Raw genomic sequence first — 14949 nt, forward strand, 5'->3', positions numbered from 1 at the left:
CATTGAACTCTTTCTTGGCATAGGGCAGATCCCTTGGCAACTCCCAAAGCTTGGGTCACCTGGTGTCCAGTGTCTGCTTGAATCTGCACGGCCTGGGAACTAAGCGCCCCCTACCACTCCAGGATTTGGGGGACTGCAGAGCACTGGATGGAGTGAGATTATGTCCTGAGAACTTCTCACAGAAAAGAATTTTCAGACAAGCTACTGAAGAGCGGGATCCTACAGCTGCCATCCTGTCTGGGTCCCCCAGGCGATGGGAACTTGCAGGCCCAAATCGGAGCTCTCAGTAGTCTTTCCCAACTTGTGTGAAGTGGGACAGAGAGAGTGAAGACTTGTGCTTAAGTCTAGAAAATTGAATGAAATAGCAAAGTAACAAAGACGCCTACTACTGGGAAAAGGGGTTTTTTATTAACCTCCCAATAGGCTTGGAAGAGCGCAGAGACAAACGGCAGTAAATTGAGCAGCAAGAAGACTTTATTTAAGGCAAAGTACAAGCTAGAAGAAAAGGGAGTGTGGGCAACTCAGAAGAGGCACGCTTAAAGCTTAGGATTTGTATCTTTTAGGGATTTCAAGAATGGGCAAAGGGCTTGGGGGTGTAGGTTTGACATGTGGTCTCATGTTGTCTGTCTCTGATGAGAGACATTATGTCATTATCTATAGTCAGTCCTCTAGATGGTCCGTAAGATAAACTTAATACAAGTTTATTGATCCTTTTCTCCAAGATAGTGGCTACCCTCAAGCAGTGGGGACACACCACTTAGGACACACCACTGGTTGTCCTGCCTTAAGAGGGCCAGTTGTTGGCTGATTACCATAAAGCATGTTAGGAATCTTACCTCCTAACTCCCTGGTTTTTAAAATGGAATCTTAGCCTTAAGGTGGAGGCCCTCCTGTTCTATTTTTATTTTGGCATTTTTCATCAGAGGCAGGAAAAACTAATCGTGATGCTTGTCCCGTGTCCCCGCCCTACCCTACCAGGAGTTGTACCTTCAAGATGGGAGATGAGGAACTTGATCAGATAGCAAGAGTGGGGGGTGACTCAGTAGGACGCCCTGCTGAGGGCAGGCCGAGGTCGAGGCCTAGGAGAGAGGAGAGCTCACAGAGGCCTTACTAAGATCCCTTCGAGGAGAGTTTTGGATGGGGGTGACAGGTGCTGTGCATGGGATGAAGCAGTGAGAGAGAGACGGGGATGCTTTTATTATTGATTAGACTTTGTGAGCAAGGCCTCTCTAGGGAGGTAGTTTCCTGAGCAGAAATCTAGATCACGGGTGGGATCCAGGCTTTCAGACTCCCCAGGAGGCGTTCCAGGTAGAGGACACAGCGGGTGCAAAGGCCCCGAGGGCTGTGTTTGATGCAGCTGAGCAACAGCAAGGAGGAGAGAGCTTGAAGAGTGGTAGGAAATAAGGTCAGAGGATGATGGGGTCAAAGGTGGATCGCACAGGGCCTTGTAGGATGTAATTAGCAGGGGTGAGAGGGCATGAAGGAAAATGTGGGCTGTAGGGTAATCAGAGAGCTTTGCTCATGTGGACGACCTCCAGGGCTCTGTGTTTCCTGGGCCTAAAGAAGGGGTGTGTGAGTATGTGCCCAGGGGTGTGCCTGGGGGGCCGTGGAGGCGGGGGGGGGGGGGTGGCTGGGGAGAGAGAGAGAGGAAGGTGGACGGCCCGAGGGGAGGGGCATCATGCAGGTTCCTTTTCACCTCTTCGGTCAGCATTTCTCAACCCTTTTAATGAGAGCCTCTGTCCCTGCTTAAAAATCAAGCAATAAAGGGAATTGGCTCTCATTTCACTTGGAGAACTACAGAAGGCAGAAAGGAGGGTTGGTTGAAATAAAGTTGGAGTTGGTCTAGCTGGGCTGGCTGCCCTTCCTATAAATATTGCCCTCCCAGGCCTGGAAAGGCCTCCGTGATGGCTGTCTCCAGCTACTGGGGCGCATCCTTCCTGTTCAGATGTCCAGGAATTGGCTGCGTGTGTACATCTGTGCCTGGAAGCGGTGCGTGAGCGTGCAGGACAAGAAGTCCGGGATTCTGAGCCCTTCCTTTTACCCCAGGGGGTGGTCTCACTTCCTCGGGGGGGCCTAGGCATCCCTGTGGCATGACTTCGGCTAAGAAATCTGCAGAAGTCATTGGCCAGGCTTAGAACAAATCCTTTGTGCCAAAGGGGCTGGTGATGTGGAGGGAAAGCAGCTCCTTGCTAGAACCAGGGTGTTGCTCACTAGTGGTGAACTGGTGTTGCCTGCCAGCCGCATTGCACCGGGTGTGTTTTGGAGGTGGAGGAGAGAGGGAGATGGGATTGAGGGGCCAGTGTAATTCAGCAACATGTGAGTTAAAAAGCATATGAGAACCCACAGAGTAACCAGACATTCTTGTCTTTGCATGCAAGATCCTGCCGAACATTGGAAGAGGAAGGGATATTTTTCTTGCTTTTTAGACATTACATCCTGTGAGGGGAAGATTTGGAACAGATGGGGGTCCGGAGGGGGGAGCCTCAGTGTATTCGCTTGTTTCCCCCTCCCCCCTCCCAGAATCAGAAATGTTACTATTTTTTTTCTTGTGAAGTTAACTTAAAAAAAAAAAAGTCCTTTAGAGTAGGAAAGTTGGGTGTTAGGAGTCAGAGAGAAAACTCCACAAGTTTCCAGAAAGAATCTACTTTTTGTTGCAAAGTCATCTTCTAAGTCCAAAGATAGGTAATGAACTCAAACTTCATTTTAGGTTTAAACACTGCTCCAGGGACATTTGCACTCATGAAGGGGGAAAGGAAGAGGATCCCCCAACCGATGGAGAAAGAGAGTCCCTGAGTAGTGAAAGGTAAGGATTGTTTCCAAAATCCTGGGTGCTCAATGTGGGGAAAACAAAATGAGCAACATCTCATGGAGGGAGCTGAAGGGTTGGCAATGACTCGGACCCGCACTCAGTCCTTCAGATGGGTCGCCCTAGGGAAGACTGTGGCAGTGGTGATGTGGCGCTGCCCGTGCCATCTGTGATGGGCTGTGGGGGTCCTGGCAGAGCAATGCCCCCAGCAGGGCATTGGGGTGGCTGGTATGAAGTTAGCCCTCCGACCACAGCCGGTCCTTTTGCTGATAATGTCCAAAATATGATCCTCCTTCCCCTGAGCCTGGGGGGGCTCTGCCAGTGGAATAGGGTGGCAGTAATGAGCCAGGGTGGACCAGCTGAACTGCCTGCTGCTGTTTGATCTGTTCCCCAGAGGGAACCTGCGCTCGGAAAGGGCAAGGCTGATGGAAGGGGGCGGCCTCCGCAGCCTCCCTCTCACGGCCTTTCCTTTCTGGCATGTCGGAGCTGTGTTGAGGTTTTCTCTCCCTCCTTGGGAGGGTGTTGTGAGCTCCCAGGTCTGGCTGAAGAGGCAGATGACCAGATTCCCTGGTCTGTTTTGGTCCCACTGCCTGGCTCTGGCACCCTGTTTCTGAGCGGTGTTCTGGGGAGTCGGTTTACCGAGGCAGAAGCCACAAGCTGGCTCAGGAAAGAGGAGAGGAAGCTGCTACTGGCGGCATGCTCAGGTTCCCGGGTGACGTGGAGAGCTGTGCTGGCCTTTCCTCCTCATGCCATAAGATGCGTGCATTCTTCTGCAAGAAAGGCAGGGTTTAGAAACCACTTGACAGGGGAAAAATATGGCCCCCGTGCCTGTCTAGGATGGGATCCTCCTAGACATTTGATTCTTAACTTGTAGAAAAAGATAGCAAGCTAGATACGGTGTCACAGGAGCAGTCGGTTCTGCCTCCCTCTCTGTTGTTAAAATCCTCACAGGCATGATCTTTCCATTGGGAAGGATGCTGGAAGAGTAACAAACATTACTTGAGTACCGTTACCTACTGGGCACTGAAGTCAGGACTGCAGGGGACGCGTCACTGAATAAACAGGTCCTGCTCCCTCTGCACCCACATTCAAATAGTGACACAGTGGAATCACCAGGGGGAGGCAAGCACACGCATTAACTCATTCAGGATATACTGAGCGCCTGCTATTTGTGAGCCCCTGTGGGTACAGTGGAGGATGGGACGGACACAGGCCCCACCTGGTTGGAACTACAGTGTGGTGTGGCAGATGGACCAGTAAACATGTATGTGTGCTCTGTGCACGTGCTGCAGCAGAGGACGTAGGGTGCTGTGGGCCTTCTGTGCAGACTTGGGGAACTGGGAACACCTTGCTGGAGAAGTGATGTTATGGTTAATCCATGAATAAGAAGAGCTGAGGTTTCCTGACTTATTCTTACTTAGTCGGCCTGGTGTGTTCCTTTGGTCCTGGCATCTTCTTTTTATACCTTCTTTTACTCCACAGTGCTGGGTTGGGGTTAGTGAAGTAGATGGTACTTCACTGTGTGCTAAGTGCAGCTTCAAGAGCTCCATCCTTAGAATGGTGCTGGCTCACAGGAAGAGCTCAAAACGACCTGCTTGCTGGTTACTTGACCTACCTTTTAATCCTTATAACATCCTTGAGGTAGGTAGTATTAGTTAGGAATGCTTTTGGCTGCAATTAAGAGAAACTTCACCAAACAGTGGCTTGTATCAGAATGGCATTTGCTGTTGATGAAACAAATCTGGGGTTGGATAATGACCTCAAGGGCTCAGATTTTCTCTCTGTTCCACCATCAGGGTTAATTACGTTATTTGTGGAGCCCAAAACAAAATGAAAGTGTGAGACCCCTTACTCAAAAAGCAGGAAAAAAGTGCCATTTAAGGTACTAAAAGGTAAAACCCCACCTAGTAACATTTCAGAGTTACGTCAGAGTAAAAGGTAAAGCCTTTTACTTTCTTTTGCAGTCTTTCTTTTGACTTGTCATGGTATATTTTTATTTGCTATTTAATGTTCTAAGAAAAATTAAAATATTAAATTTTTAGCATGAATTTCACCATTTATCTTTATATGGAACAACGCCAGTTTTAAATGCAATTGTAAGAGCATTTAACTTGTATGCAAAATTATGTAATCATGTTCAAACGAGATAATAGTCAAATTACCTTTTTCAACAAGCTGTTTTCTAAAATGCTCAAATTTGTCGAAAGTAAAAAGCAAAATTAAATTTGTAATGTTAAAAATTTTTTAATTATTTAAAAGTTGAAAAGGTCATTTAAAAATAAATCATAATACTTAAATCTTAAATTAAAAAAAAACAAAACTCTCTGCAGTTAGTTTCCAATGTCCAGTTTGTTTCCAAAATGAAGATTTAGTATCATGCTTCATGCATGTTATATCTCACGTGTGTGTGAGATATGCATCTGTCGTACGACACATACGTATGCATGATGATGTAACTCTGAGGTGTTCCTCAGCTGCCGTGTGTAACTGGTGCTGGTAGAGCAGTAATTTGTGAGTACATCTGGACCGTGAGTAGAAGCAGAAGCAAGAAAACGGGGAGTCAGCACTCCTGAGTTCCTGAACTTCATTTTGCAAGAATGTGCTGCATGTGTGCTGAGAGGAAGGCTCTGACAAGGTCATTTGTCTTCTCTGTTTCTTAAGCTCTCCTGCCTCTCACATCCTCCCCACATCCACAGCAGGGCTGGTCTCTGGCGGCGGCCACAGCACACTCCACACACCTTCTCATTCGGGATGCAGTTACTTTTGTTTTGAGAACCTAGGGCAAGAGGGGTGAAGTGTTTCTCGGATGCCTGAATGGTGTTCACCATCCAAGCAGATGTTGAGGGTGCTGTGTGACCCTCAGTGACAGAAACATCCATGTGTTCTTCAACTTTTGCGTGTGTGCTTGTGATAGGTGGGACCATCTAAGGCATGGGGCTCAGGGCAGGGGCCTCCCTGGCTTGGTAATAAGAGTTGTATTGTGTTTTCCAGAAGTCCTCAACAGACTTCCTCTTATAGTTCATTGGCCAGAATTAGTCATGGGCATAAAAGAGGCGGGTTTCTAAATTTACTTTATACCCGTCATCATGCATTCTCTGGAATGAGCACATGCCCTCTGAACAAAACTGGGGTTCTGCTCATGAGGAAGAAGGGGAGATAGCTGGGTACTCAACTAATATGTCTTCAATTATTATTCCCACTTTTCTGAGGGAAAATGGAAGCTCAGAAAGGTTGAAATGGTGGAACTGTGTTTGCAGCCCAGGAAGACTGGGTGTAGAATCTGTCTTAACCATTCTCCTTACTGTTTCCCATGGCTGATGAGTAGGAGTTAGACACATTAAGGAGGAAGGAACTGAAGGAGGTGAAAAGAGCATTCCAGACAGGAAACAGCATGTGCAGAAGCCTAGAGGGCATCAAGAGATGGCATGGTCTAGCTGAGGACTGAAAAATAGTGAGAGAACCTTGAGCGCATTGTGTGTGAGGGTGCAGCCGTGGCTGAGTGGGGACAAGAGACGCTAAGACTGGAAACAGGCATAGGCTAGGAGGTGCCTGAAAGATGCTATGCCCTGAAATGGGGCAGGGGATGCATGCAATGGAGCAGAACTGATAGGATTTGGTGATTAAAAAGGTGAAGAAGAAGCAAGGATGATGCCTGAGTTTATGGCTGGGAACTGGTTCGTGAATGTGCCATTTTGGTACAGAAGACAGAGGCAGTGATGCCAGGTGAGGGTGTGGAGGAGAATGAGTCATTTTTAAAGTCTGATCTTGGACGCGTTGAGTTCAAGGACATATGGTGGACTGTCCTGTGGACTGAAACTCAGGGTAGAGGTCTGGACCTGAGGAATGTGGACATCTTCACTTGTGGAGCCTTCGGGCTCTGCTGTGGATGAGCGTGTATAGTGGGAAAACCTCCAGGATGAGCCTCAGAACCCTCATGTACAAGGAAAGGGGAATGACAGAGAAAACTGTGAAGTTGTGGCTTCTAATAAAAGAAGCCAGGAGAATTTGGTGTAACCAAAGCCAAGGAAAAAGGGTTTTAATGAGAAGGGAAAGATAAGGCCTGAGAAGTGAGTGCCAAGGTCACTGACGGTTGTAGCAGGCAGCATGTCAGAGCGCCACAGCCAGGTAGCAGCAGGTCGGCAGGACACTGGCAGGTGGGAAATCAGAGGGAATGTGGATCATGCAGTCAGGACACCTGAATGTGAATGGAGGGAGAATGGTAGCTATAGAGATATATGAGGATCTAGGGAAAGTTAAAATAAAGAAAAGGCATGTTTCATTGGTGGGGAGTAGACTTCCGGTAGACCCGAAGTTGAAGATGCAGAGAAGCAGTGGGTAGAGAAGCGGCGCGTGCAGGTGCCGAGGAGGCAGGGGCTTGTGGTATCCAGAGCTCCCACGGGGGGGGATTCCACTGGTGGGAGGGATGTGGCTCCTATTGGAACCGGCTGGGGAGGGGCAAGGAGGATGCAGGTGTGGGAGAGTGTGTGGGGCTGAGATCCTGAGCTTCCCTCTGCGTGGTTAGTTTCCTCTGAAAGCAGCTAAGAGAGAGGAGGGGGTAGGTTAGCCTTAGGACACCTGAGCAGATCTGAACTGTCTCCCATATAGATGAGAGAGCCGACTAGGCCTGCAACCTGAGCCGCCTCACACGTCTCCCCCTTAAAAGGGCCTCATGCTTTGTTTGATGTTCTGCCACTGTCCTGATATTCTTCATTATTGAATGAAGCGCCCCTCATATTCATTTCTTAGTATAAATATATCCTATACAATATTTGGGACATATTTATATTGAAAATTATTCATTGTGCATCTGAAATTCAAATATGGCTGTATTTCATCTGGTGGCCCCAAGTGGGCCTGGCAGATTATGTAGCAGGTCCTGCTCAGGAGACGAAGGATGACAGCAAGGCAGTGTCGTAGACCTGAGGAAGAGAGAGGGGCATGGTGGGTGCGGGGACTGCATGTGCCGTGGCTCCGACTGAGGCTCTGGAGGGCTCTCCGCAGGCGCCAGCCACCTGCGTGTCCGCGGGCTGTCTGGGGTAAGTCGTTGCCCGTCTCACTGGGGTGAGACCCAAAGGCCTTACCGTGGTTCGTGAGGCTCTGCCTTCCGTCCTGTTGGCTGTGCTTGTGGCAGCCGCTGGTCAGCTTGCCGGTCCGCAATGCTCCGGCCGCTGTAGGCCTCCGGCCTCCTCAGGCCTCTGCTCTGGCGGTCCCTTCTGCCCGGAGAGTTCTTCCTGGAGGGAACCTCAGGGCTCCCTCTGGGTCTCCGAGGCGTTCCCTGACCCCTCTGCTACAGCAGCACCACTCCCGTCATCCCCCTTCCCGCTCTTTTGCTTCATGTCGTTTCTTACCTCCTGGCACATATTTATTTTCCATCTCTGCCTATTAAAATGAAAGCACCACAAAGATAAAGAGAATAAAGATGTGCTCACTGATGGAACCCCTGTTCCTAGGCGTACAGAGGAAACTTAAATATCTATTGCGCTGATACAAAAAGTATTGATACTTGTAGGGTACCTTATGAATATTTTAGATCAGGCTTTTATAGGTGAACTTTTAAAAGTCCGGTGTATATACGTGTCAGTGATGCTCAACCATAAAAGGAGCAAAGTATTGACACGTGTTCCAACATAGATGAACCTCAAATGCATTCTGGTAAGTGAAAGAAGCCAGACTCCAAAGGTCACACACTGAATAAATTCATAATTTTCTGGAAAAGGCATAGTTTTAAGGATGGAAAACAGAGGTTGCCGGGAGCTGGGAACTGGGGGAGGGGTTGGCACAAAGGAATATTTTAGTGTGCCGGGAATATATTATCTCTTGACTGTAGTGATGGTTACATAACTGTGCATACACTAAAATTTGTTGAGCTCTTTAGTAAAAAGGGTGATTTTTACTGTAGTTAACTCATACTTTGTTAAATTTGACTAAAAAAATCCCATTCTCACCTAGATTTTTGTTGTAGTGTTTGGGCATTTCTTGTGAATGTTAGCTGATAATTCACTTTGCTTGGGGTGGTGGGTGCAAAGTAACCCCTGCCCTATGGTGTCTCTTAAAGAGACTGATTTGTTTTTAAAGTGGGCCAGACTTGTTCTTATGGCAATCTGTGGTTGATTTCCTTTCCAGCGTCTCCCCCTTCCTTCCAGGGAGAGAACACATTTTCCTGTGTAGTTAGATGAGGCTACCCTTTGCCCTGTGTCCCTGGGAGTGGGTAGGTGATCCGAGCCAGGTGACTTTTCCCTGGTGCTTTTCTGCCAGAGCTCTTGGAGAAGATGGTCTGTTTTTGCTAGAATTGGTGGGATGTGAGAGTGAGGCTGTTGATGAGTATCTGGCTCACCGAATGGAGAAAGAAGGACAGAGTGCTGGTATTTGAGCCCGTAGGTCTAGCTATGCCTAACGCTAGACATGCTCTCTGGACACCCCAATGACATGAGCTAATGGATCCATTTTCCCCCACTTAAGCCAGGCAGACTTTGGTGGTGTCTATCCATCACAGCTGAGCAATTCTTATTCATACAGTTTTGGTTGAAAATGACAAGTTCTTGACCTATGAAGCAACAAGATAGTAGATTAGACAGTTTTAACTAAATTCATGAGTTGTGAGAGGAAGTTCTATTCCACTGAACCTCTTTATTTTGGAAGGAGGAGTGGGGACAGAGGTTTGAGGTGGGGTGAATGAGGAAGACTGAAGGGTGAGCAGACAGACATGCCCCTGACTGAATGGGGCTATGGGTGTCAGGGTGCTGCCCCCTCCCAGCTGGGGGGACCCTGGCTGGCAAGGGAGGGCCTGCAGCCAGCAGGCAGCAGGATTGGAGAGAGTCCTGGACTGAGCCCCAACTTCATAAGCGTCACTTTCCCTTTCAGGAGCAGGGGTCTGACTGCCTGCCCACTGCAGGGGTTGTGAGACAGGCTCAAAGGAGATGACAGTCTCTCAATGTCTCAGGAAGGTCATCATCTCTATATAGTTTGATTTCCTTGAAGGTCAAAGTCTGGACTCGATGGGACTTGCTCTGTGATCTTCTTTACATGAGTTGCAGATGATAGATCTTCTTGGGTAAAAAAAGCATGGAGAGGAAGCATACAAGTAGTGCCCAGGGACTCAGAATTCCTTAAGGGTCAAGGGTGTGGAGGTTCTGGGTGGGCTGGGCAAAGGGCCCGGGGCAGGTTTCTGGCTGGAGTTGTTATGCTTTTCACAAATGCGGAAAGAAAGACAGACACTTTTTATTTTCTTTTTAAAAATAATGTAGAGTTTTTCTGAATACAAAAGAATCACTTATCTGCTTAAGAATTTTGAAAACACAGAAAAGTACACATAAGGAAATAAAACCACCCGTGATCACATACTTTCAGAGATAACACTGGTGTACTTCTTTCCAGCATTGATTGCAGTGTGCTTATGTGTATTTCATATATATGAGAGGTGGCTTAATAAAATTAGACTCTTTCTATAGATTTGGAATCTGTTTTTCACTTAATATATAATATAAACATTTTCATATATATATATATATATATATATTTTTTTTTTTGCAGCCTGATTTTTAATTGTTGTGTTCCACCATTTAGATGCTCCCTTTTATTGGATAGAATATTATTTCCAGTTTTTTAGGATTATAAAACAATATTGTGGTTAAATTCTTACAGATACACCTTTGTATACATTCTTGAATAATTTTATAGGACAGAGCTTTAATCGGCTCAAATGGGATGTCCACTGAAGAATTTTTGTCTTCTTCTGGCCAAGTTGTCCCTGATCAGCCAAGCCAGTTTGCCAGTCCACCAGTGGTACATGAGGATTCAGGATTCTCAGAGTCTGGGCCTTGCTGGGTATTACTGGATTTTTAGGAATTTGTCACTGATATGTAGGAGAAACTATTTCAATTTTATTTTAATAGGCCCCTTTTCTGGTTACCGTGTGGCTTAGCAGTTTTTATTTTCACGGAATTAGTAGTTATTTGTGTGCTTTTGTGACTCACCCTTTACACCTTCTATTCATTTTCCTGTTGGAGTGTTGTATTTTTCTTACTGATTTATAAGGGTTCTGTTTATAGTAACAATATTAGCCCTTTGTGGGACCAGTACATTTTTAAGAGTGTGATGACATGTTTTAATAATGGATCTTTTATTGAGGTCAAGGCAGTAAGTTTGATTCTGACAGAGGTGGGGGAGTCTGCAGGCCCACTCCCCTTTCTCTACAGTATAAATCTAGAAATATATAGTATCCTAGTATATTAACATGTCCTAGAGTTGCAGCCTGGCCATTGCCTTTATTTCATTGACAGTCATCTTTAGCCTGGAGAAGGGTAACCGGCCCCACCCCGCAGAGCTGATTACAGGCTGAAGGGGGTGGGGGTGGGGGGCTGGAACTGTGACACCGCTTTGCATTGCTTGGGATTTCTCTGTCTCTTCTCCCAGGTTTCCAAACCCTCCCTGTAGGCATTTGATGGCGAGATGATAGGTATTTTTATACCAGCCACTCTACTAGAAAGCACAATCTGTTTGAAAGTTGTTACAGGTTTTTCCAGAATTTCTAGTTTTTCAGAATCTACCTGTTCTTCTCACCCCCAGCAATTATGAATTTCCCAATCTGCAGCTTCCTTTACTGGGTGCAAAGGGACCTTCTGCCAGGGGATTTGGCTCCTCAGGCACAGGGCAGTGGCGCCCTTCTGCCCACCTGGGGCCGGCCTCTCCAGGCCAGCTCCTTGTCCCCGCGCTGTTCTGCACAGTAGCAGCAGGTCAGTCAGCATGTGGATCCCCTCCCTCTCTCAAAGGTTCTTTCATTGAAATATGTTCATAACGTTTTTCTCTTACTGCTCTTTTTCCTGAAAGAATGAAGTTAGAGGCTTCGGTTGCTAAATTTGGCTTTTGCTGACGCACTAGCCCTCTCCTAGCAGTCTCCTCATGTCTCACTGTTTCTGTGAGCCTTGCTTTTTTGATGGTAGACTAACACCATCACATCCTACATAATATTTAGCTCTGAGGCGTTTCCAGATGGGAAATACGTTTCTGTGTTTTCATAGCTGTGTTCTTTGCGTGAATGGCTGGTCGTGAAGCTGGGGGCTGGCAGCAGGCGGGGCAGGTAGAGGACCTGGCAGCTGGCCTGTGACAGGCAGAGAGCTCCACGGGATGGTGGCAGGGAAACCAGCACAGTCATTGTCATAGGCTTGCTTGTGGTAGGGAGGAGAGAGTGGTGGCTCTCAGAGATCTGGGAATGGCATTTGACTGGGACATGAATGGAGAATTTTCAGGAAGCTCCTACTTGAAGCAAGCTTTAGTATTGTTAAAAATTTTCTGACACCTGTTAAAATGATAAGGAAGATTTTATTCAGGGCTATTGCAATAGGGGTGTTGCAGTAGGGGAGAGAGATGGGGCTCACCTCTGAATACAACAAGGACAAGTGGGAATTTACCACCAAGAAGCAGAATGAGGTGCTCAGTGGATAGAAAATTACTAAGAGGAGACATCAAGGCAGGGGGATTCTTGCTAAACTGACCTAACTGGACTCTTACTAAAGGCAGGCAGGCCAGGGACTTACCCATCAAAGGTGGGGGGGATTGTCTCTAAAGTGACTTAGCAAATTCTTGCTACAACTGGTCTGTGCAGGCCCAGCAACCATGAGGCCAACATCAAGGCCTAGTCAAGAAGAGGGCTCGGAGAAGCCAAACTAGACTCTGGTCAAGGAGAGTCTTTGTCCGTCTGTCTTCTTGTTTAAGAACAGAAGAGACTATCTTCTTTCCTCTGAACAACGTAAATTCATTTTTCACTTGGTCACCTTTGTTTATTAAGGACCAGCTGGACCATCTGTTGGCCCTGGCAATAGAGGGGATATTTGCTGGATGGTATGAACTATCAGGCATTTAAAGGAGGGGGATTGATGATCTGTGGTGGAGTTTGAAGTTTTCATCAAGACAGTTTCCACTGTCAGGACTTCTTTAGATCTTGGCAGAGAAGGTCAGCTACAACCAGCCTGGGGTTTTGATAAGGAGCTACATCAGGTTGTAGTTCTCAGTGGAGCTATGTCAGGCGATGGGAGGAAAACTAGAAACTAAAGGATTGGAGAATTTTGTAAGGACTGAGAAAATGTGCAAGATGGCAGGATCCGCTCCAGTTTACAGGTAGGTAGCAAAGTAAAATGTAATTTAATAAGAGGTAAAAACTAGCTCAATGTCAATGAACAGGCCCAGAATTTGATACCCACAAGTATGTGCTATAGTTTTCTATCGAAACATAAACTTTTTCTTTCCTGTGTCCAGCCCAGGTCACTGGGTGGGTATGTTGAAATGCCAGCATGGAAGGTGGCCTGGTGTCAGGCAGGCTTGGGCTCAAATCCCTGAACCAACTAGATGTTGAGCAAATTAGTGCCCTTCTGGTAGTTGTTTCCTTGGCTGTTGAATTGGGTGGAATCATTAGGCCAACATTTACTGAGCATGATTGACCCTTGAACAATGCAGAGTTGGAATGCTGAGCCCCACGCAGTTGAAAATCCAAGTAGAACTTTGACTCCCCCAAAACTTAACTAATAGCCTACCATTATATATATATGTATATAAAATGGGTCAATTAACTTCAGGTGCAACCAAGACTAGATCAGTAGGAAAGGAATGGGAGGGCCCCAGGGTCCAGTAGAGTAAAGGGAGCAACAGAGGGTGAATTAGCTTTTCTGCTGGTCCCTCCAGCAGACACCTGCCTACCTGGGTCAGGCCCAGGCTGGGAGTGGCTTACTTCAAGGGTTTCCTGCCTCCTTCCTCTGAGTTGCCTGGCCTGGGCCGTGGCTCCTCTGGTCCTGCCAAACTGCATTTCCCTGGGGCATGAACAGTGGCTGGTTAGCTTAGGTGGTCCATGTGTGGTGCTGGCAATGCCACGGTCGTGGGGTTGGTTCCCATAGGGGCTGCTAAGTACGAGCTCTTTCCTTTCGCATTGCTGTCAACTCCATCAGCTGTGGAATCTGCTACCTTAAATGCAGTTACAGATATTGTATATTTATTGAAAAAAATCTGCAAGTAAGTGGACCTGAGCGGTTCAAACCTGTTACTCAAGGGTGAACCGCATTTCTCAAGCACCAAGCACTCCTGCAAGCCTTTGACTTGCTTTAGCTCATTTAATCCCCACAAAGCTCTAGTGAGGCAGGCAAACGAGCATCTCTGTTTTACGGAGTGCAAACTAAGGCTTTAATAAATCACACAGTTTGTCCACGGATGATGTTAACACACAAGTAGAGATTGGAGCTCATGTACTTAAAATGGGTTTGGCATTTACTGGGTGCTGGCAGAACCCCTACACTTTGCCCACTGGAGGCAGTTCTCCTGTGAGGGAGGGAGGGAGTTTCTGCCCCAGCCCTTGGTGGCCACCAGGCAGGACAGGCTGGGGGAAGAGCCGGCCAGCTGTGCCCAAGGGGCTTGTCCCCAGGTGTGTCTCACTGCCGTGAGGTGTTTGCTCTGAGCTGCTCCGCACACCCCTGAGGTAGGTGTCCTCCATCGAACTGTGAAGATGAAATTGAAGCTCTGAGAGGGTCACTGCCTGCCCAAACCTACAGCAAGTGGCAAGGCGGGGATTTGACCTGGGTCTGTGTGGTCCAGAGCCCATGCTGTCTACTCCCGTGGGCACCCTCATGACCAAGAAGGCAGACCCACGCTCTGGGAGAACGCATGTGGGCAGGGCAGAGGCACAAGGGCACAGTGGGACAGCATGGCCTCTGAAATCACACAGACTGCGGTTAAAATCCTGGCCGTGCTCCTTGGGTGTGTGAGCAGAGAAGTGAGCAAACCTCCCTGATCCTCGGTCTCCCACGCTGTATACCGAGGGACTGTCACCACTCCAGGGGAGGGGTAAGGACGTCGTGAGAGAAGGTCTGTACCCACCTGGCGCGGGGTCTGGTGATGAGCATTTGATGAATGGTGGCTGCTGTGGGTATGTGGCCCTTTCTCTTGCAGCTGGGCTTTGGAGCGAGGGGAGGGAGACAGACACTGGAGAGAACTTTAGCTTTATTTATCCATACCAGGAGGTAGTTATCAGAAATACAACCACTGAAGGTCGGGGGGATCCACAGGGCAGTCCAACTCCCCTCTTCCTAGTGAGGGTTCCACGGGAGAGGCCAGAATAGGGGCTCCTTTGGGCCTTGTGGGGCCTCCTGGAGAAACACAGCCCA

General features: G+C 47.7%; 1 long non-coding RNA gene across 1 annotated transcript in view; it reads left to right on the forward strand.

The window, feature by feature from the left end:
- Nucleotides 1-2522: 2522 nt before the first annotated feature.
- LOC118917417 (uncharacterized) overlaps nucleotides 2523-14949 on the forward strand; it is a 308681-nt gene continuing 296254 nt past the window's right edge. The window contains exon 1 of the long non-coding RNA XR_005026794.2: nucleotides 2523-2803. This is a non-coding gene — a long non-coding RNA (uncharacterized LOC118917417). The remainder of the gene's footprint in view (nucleotides 2804-14949) is intronic.

Source organism: Manis pentadactyla, chromosome 13, assembly GCF_030020395.1.
Source record: "Manis pentadactyla isolate mManPen7 chromosome 13, mManPen7.hap1, whole genome shotgun sequence".
NCBI classification, from domain to species: domain Eukaryota; kingdom Metazoa; phylum Chordata; class Mammalia; order Pholidota; family Manidae; genus Manis; species Manis pentadactyla.